This window comes from Ornithodoros turicata, unplaced genomic scaffold (genome assembly GCF_037126465.1).
Source record: "Ornithodoros turicata isolate Travis unplaced genomic scaffold, ASM3712646v1 ctg00000980.1, whole genome shotgun sequence".
NCBI classification, from domain to species: Eukaryota; Metazoa; Arthropoda; class Arachnida; order Ixodida; family Argasidae; genus Ornithodoros; species Ornithodoros turicata.
Genome location: NW_026999434.1, coordinates 407,038 through 418,152, shown reverse-complemented (window position 1 = coordinate 418,152; position 11,115 = coordinate 407,038). Strand labels below are relative to the sequence as shown.

The window sequence follows — 11,115 nt, the reverse complement described above, 5'->3', positions numbered from 1 at the left end:
ACTTCAGCTTCCACTCAAAAAACAATTTTTTCCTACCTCACGTGATTCTGTCAGCAGTGCTAATAAGCACTGTATATAATTTTAAAAAATGCATTCAGAAACAGGCACACTCTTGAAAATGGTGTCCTAAGATTAACTGCACAGTGTGACTTATTAAAGTCATACTGTACAGTTAATCTTAGGACACCATTTTCAAGAGTGTGCTGGTTTACTGCCACAATCAGCCTCGTCGGGTCACTTCACCCTGCCTGTCATCACCATCGTTCAGCCACTGAGGTCTGAGTTGTGAGAACTGTATTTTTTAAGCACCAAAACCATTTACATGCAGTGCTATATTTAAGAAAGGGTTAAGCAGTTTTCCTGAATTTTGTTCAGTTCCAGCTAAATCACACTTCCCAAAACAATGATAACAGGGCATGCATGTAGAGTAGACACACGCATATATGTCAAACATTTTGCATTTGTGTTACTCCAGAAAACCCAGCTGCAATTACTTTACCAAATATTCATTTAAAGTTTTCTCAGAGATTTCTTGACTTATCGCTAGACTGCACCCATTGGTTCATTTATTTGTACTTCCCCTCTTTGAGCCATTCTCGTGGTTCTGAAACTGGGACATGATAACAAACTGGGTACAGTGGGTTGTCATGCTCATGGACATCGACAATGTGGTTCACTGCCGATACCCACTTCGCCAGACAAAGGTCACCACTTTCCCCACTGTACTTTGGACACCAGTATATGTGTCGGATAAGGCTCTCTATCCAGAACTTCACAACGTGGTGCTTTGTGGAGCGGCTGAGAGACACAAGCTTTTTCTTGATCCCTGTTCAAAGTTACCACATGAGTTTGAACATCGAAAGCAACTTTCCATGCTTGTTGAGAGTGCTCACCTTTCGCAACGTGTCACACGTCAAAACGGTGTTTGATGTGTGGACACAATTCCCTTAACACGGACTTTATTGCAGTGTGGCGGTCAGTCAACAACAGTAGTAGATAAGAGAAGATCACACACTAAAAGGAACATTGGGTGAACGCATTCTGTGACTTTCTAGCTACCGCTAGGATATGTTACTTGTTTTCTTGAATGATAATGGGCACATACTTTATAAATGTACAGCTTGGGACAAAAGTTTACGGAACACGGCACTGGCACATTTCTTCATCGGAGCGGCCCCCTGTTAGATATTAGGAAGAAGTCGAACAAGAAACGGGTGACCGGCTATTCTGTTAATCTTTCAGTATGTGTTTCTGCTCCTTTTGGCTGCTAGGGTGTCGTCCCAATAGCGAAATGCGACACCCCAGTGTTCCGTAAACTTTTGTCCCAAGCTGTACTCACATCATTCACGGCAGGAAAGAGGTGCTGTTTCTGTGTTCTGAAGTACTGCGACAAAGTCAGTGTTGGCACCTGCATCGTATGGAACATGTACAAAATGCCTTGGTTACATTAACACTAGAAAAGTGCCAGTATTTGTACCTTCATCATGGCAAACATACGAAATGCCTTGGTTACGTTCACGCCAGAAAACAGAATCGCACTACAGAGCAGAATGTTTCCGAGTGGTCTGTCTTCCACCCAAGGCTGGCTGGACCATGTACGCAGTTTCCCACAGCTGCAAGCTGGTGCTGCTCTCAACCATGTGGCCCTTGTTGTGATGTCTGTTTCAGCATCGCTGCTGCCACAAGGACACTGTGACAGGAGCTCTCGCAGACTTGACTCCGCCACCAGGAAGAGACGTTCCTCTGGATTTAGCCTGAAAAGCAATCACATATTTCTATGTCTTAAAACACAGCATACTGGAGCATGTTGTACTTACGTTCGATGCACATGGGATTTAGAATGATGTCCCTCATGCTCCTTCTCATATTCGTCACTATAGGAAAAAAATAGTTGCAATGTAAGAATTCCCATCGGTTTTCAAGTGCAAAGCTTACTCTTCAGTCTCTGATCCCTCTGTTAATTCAGATGAGTGAACCGTCACGTCCTTCGGATCAGGCTGGCTACAATCGAGAAAGAAAAGAAGTTATTCACCTTTGCGAAACGTATATGTGTAATACAATGCTGTGTGTGAAGTAGAAAGCCTTTGCTATTCAGTCTAGGAAGGCATCTATGTCTTGGAATGCACGGCCTATTCGTCAGGGCAGCACACTTTGCGGTGCTGTTTCGAGGATGTCTTTTTCATAAAATCCCTGTACAATCTTCCCTCTAGGTCTGTTTCACCAAGGTTAAAATGACCTGTTCCCCAGCGTGGTCATGGTGGCCTAGTTTGTTGGCCACAGCTTCCTTACCCCTTCTGTTCCCATGTATTTTGTTGTTATAACTTCTATCATGTCTGTGTTACATGTTATATTGCTGCTATGAGCTATCCGCGTGTATGTCTGTTGTTCTTCCTAAGCTTTTTTATCTTCAAGCTTTATCCACCACCTTGCCTGCTGTTGTAACATATGCTGTTAGCATCTGTGGTATTCATTTCAAGGTGGCCCCTATCAATTGATTGGTAGCATGTCCACCTACTGACACAATTATCATGGGTTCAGACCCGATCACAGATAGTAGCAACTTCGTGATAGGGTACAAGCTGTTTAGGCTCACCACCTTCCACATGGATAGTAAAACACATCAAGAGGCAATATTAATCTGTGGGTAGAAAAATATGCTGTAACTCTGTCACACTTGCCTCACAACGGTCAGAATGTAATTCATATTAACTTAAATGGACGTCATAGCTTTCCTTTTTGTAATCACTAGATCACCAGAGCTACGAACAATTTTATGTAAATATAATACACTTGTTCTACGGCATACCATGTAGATCCCAAGGTTGTATCAAGTTCTTCTCTAGGTGGGGTGGAGCAGTGGACGGGCGAAAGAGTCATGTAAAGCATATCTGTTGGCATCAGTTCATCAAATGCTGGTGCACCTATATGCTGCATGGAAGCCTTTCCTGCAGAGACCTCCACGCTTTCAATGTTGCTGTCTTCTGGACACCAAGTTGCTAGTTCGGATGATGTCAACAGAAGGGAGCTGGAAGGAAGAAGGCTCATGCCTGTCTGGCTTTCCCTACTTTGCATGTGGAACCCAGTTTGAGTGCCTGCAAACCAAATTGGTAGTAGGCTACGTGTGTAAAAGGTCTGTTCCCTGTAAATGATATTACAATATTACCAAGCGTGATGTCGGAATAGCTGTTTGTGTTTGCTTGTCCTGAACCCTTTGCGCTACGAATTCTGGCTTGTGCGGCACTAATGTGTAATGGAACCCATATTGGCTGACTATCTGGTAGGGCACAAATGGTTCAAGGGGCAGTCCATCCAGCACTAGCACTGAAGAAATAGAGCAATACCAACATGACACATACAAAAAATGCAGAAAGGCAATTATGCAATACAGCTATGAAAAAACAATATCGGATATAAGGTGATTACTGCTCTCCTGTGTTTACAAGGAGGAGCTATGAATCTCAAGAGTAATTGCCAATGCATTCATTTTAATCATCATTGATTTTATCAAGAGTGAGCATAAATGAATTGGGCACACACCATTTTCCGGACCCGCTGATGACATGGATTGTTGTAGGCTGAAACATTCACCCGCATCGCTTGCTGATTCCATCCTTTCCACGTCTACAATACAAACACAGTATCACACCTATCACTCTAACAGGCTGGTATAGGACAAGTACGACAAAAACATCTTAAACTGGAACAGATAGGCGGGAGCATGAGTGTGCAGCAATGCCTAATAAGAGCTTTCTACGGAACGTACCACTTGCACTGGCTTCAGTGAAGCTGGTGGACTGGACCTGTAAACGAAACTATTTACTTGTGGTTCCAACTCATAAGTCAACATCTCATAAGATATGTAATAGATTGGTTTTCACAAATCTTATGCCTAGAAAAACCATTCCTTGTACAGATACCTCTTATGAAAATGGACTCATATTGTTCCATACCCCACATTACCAGAAGCAAGGGGATAGAGTATCGCCCAGCATGGCGACAAACTCCCCATTCATAATCTCAAAATAAAGTTGTCAATTGTTTTTCGAACATGCAACCTGTATTTCGAGCATGCATTAATGCAGTAGAGAAAATGAAACCTCACGCGCAAATTTGCTCGCTGAATGGGAGCCCACAAAGGACAAAGCACCGTTCGTGTTCGTATATATGACGCGCGGCTAAATGATAACGTGCATACGCCCCTTCATTATACATGTTCTCATAATAATCCATCCCATCGGTAAGCGACATTTCCAGCAAGCACTACGAGAATGGCAATCTCAGCTCATGGGTTTCCCTTGCAAAACCCACATTGCTTAGTTTTAGGGATCGAACTTCGCCGGCTCTGCCAATGCCGAGAAAAGCGTGTAAACTGCGTTGCAGGCACGCTTTTCAGGGCTAGATCCTATCAATTATTATGTCCTTTTGCGGGGTCCCATTTGACATATAGAGAACTGTGACCCACCTCAACAGACTGCGGCTGAGTTGGTTCCGGAAATATTGTGGGCACGGCGTCATCCTTCAGCCGCTTTCGTTTCGGAACTCAAAGTCAGATTTGTAGAACATCCGTTTCCATGTACGCATCTTGTGTGAAGAACAAACGCGGGGCACACGTATTTCTCCTTGTACGTCAGGATGTCTGCTGGCGACTACTGCCTCCCATTTTCGCTTCGTGTCACTATCCTTCGGCTTGTGGAATGTCACTTCTGGGTTAGAGCCCGAAGTGTTCGTACACCCAGGAACGTAACACCGTGTTTCACGCGACATGGTCGCGTCAGAACTCGCAATCACAAGCGGAAGTCGGCGTATTTATCGATGACTTTTCGCGAGGTAAATGGCAACGATGGCAACTCAAACCCGAAGCAGACGAGCTCGGAGACTGTCGTCTGCGCAGCCCTCCCATTCGTGCGGCTGCGTTACGTCATCATGATGTTACTATCGCTGCTCTTCCTTAGCCTCAGAGGCGGCGGGAATATTTAAAATTCGTTTACTCAATATGTAAGGCGTTCTCGAAAGAGAAATTTGGCCAAGTAGATTGTGAAATGATACCGAACATTTTGGTATGGGTCTCATACACACGTTCCCGGATGCGATAGTCCCTTTAAACAGCGACCGGTTGTGCAATCTCTCATGCAATTTGGCACTGATGATGTCCGTCGCATGACGGGTGAAACGTCTGAGTAAACTTTGTTATTTTGTTATGTTAAGTCGGAGTTCTCTACTTTTTTGTCTAGTTATGTCGTCTCCCAGCTTTTGGAGTATTTTTGCATAAAGATGCAGGTTGTGAGAGGCACATAAACACTGCTTACATTGCTAACCTGTCTGTCACAAGACATGTGAAAGGATTGCCAAATTAAAATTCAGTAATACAAAAATGATCCTGAAATACATAATTCCATTAGAAGGGAGAGTAAACATTGGAATAACAGGTAAAGGTAAAGCACTGAAGTGTTGGCATTCTTCTGATGTGTATGATATAATGCTGTATTTAACCCATGACATATATGTTGTCAAACATTAATTTCTTGCATTCAACATCAAGATGCTATACCTATTCCATCTAAGCGACTCGTCTCTACACGGACACGTGGCACACCATTTTAGCGCAAAGATTTGATATCTCTGCTTGTTGGACATATAAAGCAAATACTGTGCCAAAATTGTGTTACCTACATGACATACTGCATCTGCTGAGATATGTTGCGGGAGAAATACTCCTCAAGCGATTAAAGGAAGTGAATACGAGTACATATGCTTTGCAAAGTTGTTCCAAAGTTCCAAGTAGTTGTTACAAAGCATGTTCGTGTTGAATTGGCAAAGCATTAGTCATCTCATAAAAGAAACTAGTGAGAAATGCGAAGCCGCAAGCACTGTTGCATGGCCATGTTCACAATGGGCAATGACGCTTTTCACTTTCTTTTCTTTTCACGCTTTTCACGCGTACCGCGGACTGACTATGCTCAATGAGTGGTTGGCAGTGTTTATGATTGACGTAGGCCATGGCAACTACCGATGAACTTTGCAGAGTGTGCAATGATATCTTTTGTGAACGAGACAAACCTCAATATATTCCCATGTAATTTTGATCCTACAATTAATTGAGTTGAGGGTTTCAGGTATTTAGGTGTGCACCTCTCTTCTGATATTTAGTGGAAATCACACAGTAGTTACACGAAAACTACCTTTCGCAGACAGTACGCTGCTGGCATAGAAAACCCTTGTACAAAGTGCCTTAGAAACGGTACAAATGACATCATACTGTTCATCATAAAAGCAAATGACATCGCACTGTTCAACAGAGCCACCAATTTGGTACAGCTGAGCTACGCTGAAAGCTACACTCTTAAAAATGAACTTCACCACATAGCACGCTCCTAGCCAACCACCATCCCGAATGACAACGTTCTCGCCCTAGATTTTTGAAAACGGGAGGAGGAGCCTATTTTGTGCCATTATGCACGGCACAAAATAGGCTCCTCCTCCCGTTTTCAACAAATCAGGGGCGAGAACGTTGTCATTCAGGATGGTGGCTGACTAGGAGCGAGCTATGTGGGGAAGTTCATTTTTAAGAGTGTAGGGGGGACGAGTTCGCATCAAAAAGGCACGGTCTTGAGGGGATTACGGTGATCTCAGAGAGCACGCAACTTTCGGTCCTACCTTTTTTTCAAGAGGAGGCAGCTAACAAGTGCCCATTCGTGGATCCCAGCGCTCCCCTTCCGATTTGTTTCGGTATCAGTCTGTCTACCAATGTCATGATGACATTTATATTCTGTTGAATTTCTTACGCGCTGTCCGCGACATGTATGTAGGTAGGTATGCCAAGAAATTTACCAGCATTCCTAGGTTATACATAACATGTCGTTGAAGTGTGTACGAAGAGAGGAGTCAAGTCCTGTAGATCACATAAACAACATAGAGAAACCGACACTGAAGATTTTTGTTTAAGTTTAATTTGTAGAAGCTTTCGCGTGGAGCGAAAGCTTCTACAAGCGAAAGCTTCTACAAATTAAACTTAAACAAAAATCTTCAGTGTCGGTTTCCGTATTTTGTTTATGTAACATGTAGTTATAAGAGTGGTTTAAACCACCTCGCAGAACGAGAGGATAGTGAGGTAGCAAGCGAGCTGGTGATATAGATCCATAACTTAAAAGCCCGAGACTAGGGGACAAAAAAAAAAAAAAGAAAACTGGTCTGTGTTTGTCGTTTTTTTTTTTTGTCCCCTAGTCTCGGGTTTTTAAGTTATGGGCCTCGCAGAAGTTGCAGATGCTGTTCATCAAGTTTATTTTGAGATGGACAGGGAGTTTCATTGCCTGGGGCAATACTCTACCCCATAGCTGCTTGTGGTGTGAGGAATGAAATAATGTCACATGGAGTCCAAATTTGCCAAAATAGCTTTGAAAGCAGGCATTCGTGGGCTCGATTTAGCCATAAGCCAAGCAATTTTATCTGCAAATGGCAGTTTGGAAAGCTTGGTAGTGTGGGCAGTGGCACAAAATATACTCTGGGTCTTCTACAGCACTGCAATGACAGTATCTGAGCCAGTCAACTTGCCTCAGATAGTAATGACACTGAGCTGTAAATGCCCCATTGAGCCACAGTGCACCATCTTGGCGAGAAGTGTTTTGTGGCATCCAAAAACCAAGCTCTGGGTCAACATTGCTCAGTATAGACGGGAGGAAAATGTCAGTTGTCCAGACTATTTATACAATCCATTGATGTGTTGGTGAACGAGATCTGCTGTCTACATGACCACTAACAGTCCTTTGCTATCTTTCACTGTGATTTAATTAAACACCTCCCTCATGTGACGGTGTTCCCGGCACAGTTTTACCTTGCTGAACCACTTTTCGCGGCTCTTATCAAACATAACATTAGCGGTTCTTCGTAGGCTGAGGCCGAGGAATGCAAGAGACGTTTACATGATGTTTACGTGAATACCGTCGTGACAAGTGGTCGACACAGCAGTTTTGCGGTACGTTTTATATGTTGCTTATCCTGGATATTTTTCGCTACCCGATTTCCTGTCCAAAGCAGCTACGACTGCATCAATGTCACTTCACCCATGAATTCCTTCATGAGTTGCACGCGCGTGTTAGCACACCAAGTCGTTACACGTCTGAAAAATAAATACCTGACGAAATCGGCAGAAGTAACATATGCTTTATTAGAGCTTGCAGTGATTATCCTTTTTATGCAGCACATCCCACAACACCATACGGCTCCGTCGTTACTCCATTTTCTCAAATAGCCTCGTCCTCAATGGTCGCCGAACCGCTGAAGCTTTGTTTTCCTAGTATTCGTACGCGTAGTTATTTACGCCTGTAACTTAATTAAATTAATGAATAATTGAGAGATACATGCTGAATACGGCACAGAATTGCATAAAGACTCGTTATTCTGGAGTGTGACTCTCTTAAACACTGATTTTCTCACGTAAAACCATGCTTAACACTGGACTGCTTAGACCCATTGTGATTTATTTTGACAGCTTGGATTTCAAAGGATTGGAATTTGAAGGGTGGATTTCTTAGCGTGGATTTCAAAAGTTTTATTATTAAGAGTGGGTAACAGGGTACACCCCTTTTTTCGTTGTTCTGTTGCCCACGAACACACGCCGCATCGGCGAGCGACCGCACCCCTCAAAGACACAAAGCAATGCACGGAGCACCGGTGCGCGTATCGCAGATGGCAACAATTGAATCCCGCTCATCGCACAACGCATGGAATGAAACACACTTACTATATCAAGGTGCTTCGGATGCAGCTAATCAAAAGAACTGTAGATAATTCAAATATGTGGTAGAAATTACAGAAATGGTAATTATTCCTGGTTCTGAATCGGGACTGCGCCAGCAGTAGCTTTGCAGAAGTGATGTCCTGAATATCCTCAAATTCCGGACTCTTAACCTGAAAAAACTTGAGGGTTACTGGAACACTGCAAACACCTCATAAGAAAAAGAGCATAGTATATGGACATGCCGAAAACAACCGGGGTATCGGGATTCGGGGTATCCCGGATCCAAACATTAGACGGGCCTAGCATACGCCCCATATACACCCTAAAAGGATGTCCTACTTTTTCGGAGTGTGGTACTTAATATAAAAATTAGAAACCCACGATCGAGACACTTGTTGTGCTGCACCCAGGTCATTGGCAAAGTAATGCACAGCCATACACTAAAAACATCAGCGGAGAAATGGACGTTCAAACTCAAGGTAAGGCCTCGCAAGCGTCACTGTCAGCTGTCAGCCAGCCGTGTTTAATGCACCAATCACGTGTTGCAACAACAAAAACAGGAAGCTCTATCAAACACTCTTCACAATGCAGCAATGGGGTTTACTATCGCTCCTGGCGAAGAAACTCGCCATTCATCATCTCACAATAAAGTTGTTGTTTCTTGACACCTGATTTCTGTGGGCCGAGCATTATCCGCTATACCCAATTACTGCGTTTTGGAGAATGCGGTAAACACAGAAGAAAGTATTTCATTGCCTGCCTTTACAGGAGAGAATGATATGCTCTGTTCTTAGGAGTGATCACCTTCAATCATAGAAACGATTTCATTTCCGGCCATTAGCTTTTCAGAAGCAATGCCGTTCTCCTCTTGAACTTGTTCATTAGCACTTGCTGGAGCCATAATTGTGAATGTGTTGTACAAGCGGGTAGACTACAAGCATTTGTTTGTTTATTTGTTTAGTGGTACATAAAATATCACGAACACATTTGAGCATGGCTAGGCCATGAACGATGTAACGCAGCCATCGTTACTAAGTATTTGCACGCAACAGCAATTCACGGCTGCCTCCTGACCAGGACCTGTCAGGTCTCTCGTCCTGCCGCCGTCGCAGAATGTTGTTGCTTTCTGTCAACCACGAAATACTCTCCAGAGTAACCTGACAGACGTCAATCTTTACAGACATGCAGCTATCTGACAGATCTTATCGTTCAGGTCGTTGAAGTTCACAGCAAGTTAATGGGACGGTCTCAACCGGGAACCCGTCTATCAGACCTATACCACTATGTTCGGCATCAGCCAACAACCTACAAGGGTAATTTTTTCGTTCGGAAAGTCCTTAGAATAAACTAATTTTAAAGATCAGAGCTCCTTCCGGCGGCTTGACGTCACTTCCTAATGAGGAGGAGTGAGAGCGCTGTGCCCAGAGGAGGAAAGGCGCAGTCGAGACGCGTACACTCTTAAAAATGAACTTCACCGCATAGCATGCTCCTAGCCAACCATCATCTCGAATGATATCGTTATCTTCCGTGATTTGTTGAAAACGGGAGGTGTACGCCTTTTTTGTGACACTTATGCGGTTCATAATTGTCACAAATAAGGCGTACGCTTACCGTTTTCAACAAATCAGGGAAGATAACGATATCATTCGAGATTATGGTTGGCTAGGAGCGTGCTATGCGGTGAAGTTCATTTCTAAGTGTGTAGAGCATCGCCCTGCCTATAAACCTCCCCAAGCATCATCATGAAACTAAAGTTGTTCATATCAGTGGTAAAATTTACTAACAACCTTTCGCGAACGTGACCAACATTCGATCAGCAGTGAAAGCGTAGGGGGAATACGTATCTATAGTGACACTCGTGATGTGAATGAAGACATTTGTCTGCCAGTCAACATTTCGCACGGCGCGTGTAGCAGCAGCATAGGATTGCACACGGCACACTTTATTCCCAAGGATGCAGCGATACCCGTTTTGTTGTGACCGCGAGGTCGAGCCGGTAGGCCAGTACACTCTTAAAAATGAGGGGGGGGGGGTGATGGCAGGATAGGCTCGCCGTTGTTGGCCACACAGAAGTGGGCGTCGTCACGACTATAGCCAAAAAAAGAAAGGAAAACGCATAGCAAAACAAAACACAAAGGAAGGACGGACGGATGGAGGATAGAGGAGGTTGAAGGATGGGGATGCGGTGAGGTGCACGAGTTCATCGGGGAGAGTACAGTATTAGATGGGTCGATCAGCAAGGCCTGTCTTCAGCAGGAAGAGAATGAGGTTTCTTGCTTTGGCGGAACGTTCGGCAGAAGAACCAGCGGGGTAGAGGATGTCTGCTAGCGAGCCCGAGGTGGAGCGAGGGAGATGTGTTTCGCGCGCAGAATGGTATGCTC

The 11,115-nt window shown here is 44.0% G+C and overlaps 2 long non-coding RNA genes across 2 annotated transcripts; both read right to left on the bottom strand.

Annotated features, from left to right (window-relative positions):
* Positions 1–1,672: 1,672 nt before the first annotated feature.
* LOC135376034 (uncharacterized) lies at positions 1,673–2,002 on the bottom strand. Its single transcript, XR_010417498.1, has 3 exons — positions 1,936–2,002; positions 1,818–1,874; positions 1,673–1,754 (listed from the first exon to the last, which is right to left on the bottom strand). It is a non-coding gene; the product is annotated as an uncharacterized LOC135376034 (long non-coding RNA).
* Positions 2,003–3,256: 1,254 nt separating this feature from the next.
* On the bottom strand, positions 3,257–3,802 carry LOC135376037 (uncharacterized). The gene is made up of 3 exons (XR_010417499.1): positions 3,764–3,802; positions 3,538–3,621; positions 3,257–3,321 (listed from the first exon to the last, which is right to left on the bottom strand). It is a non-coding gene; the product is annotated as an uncharacterized LOC135376037 (long non-coding RNA).
* Between the last annotated feature and the right edge of the window lie 7,313 nt (positions 3,803–11,115).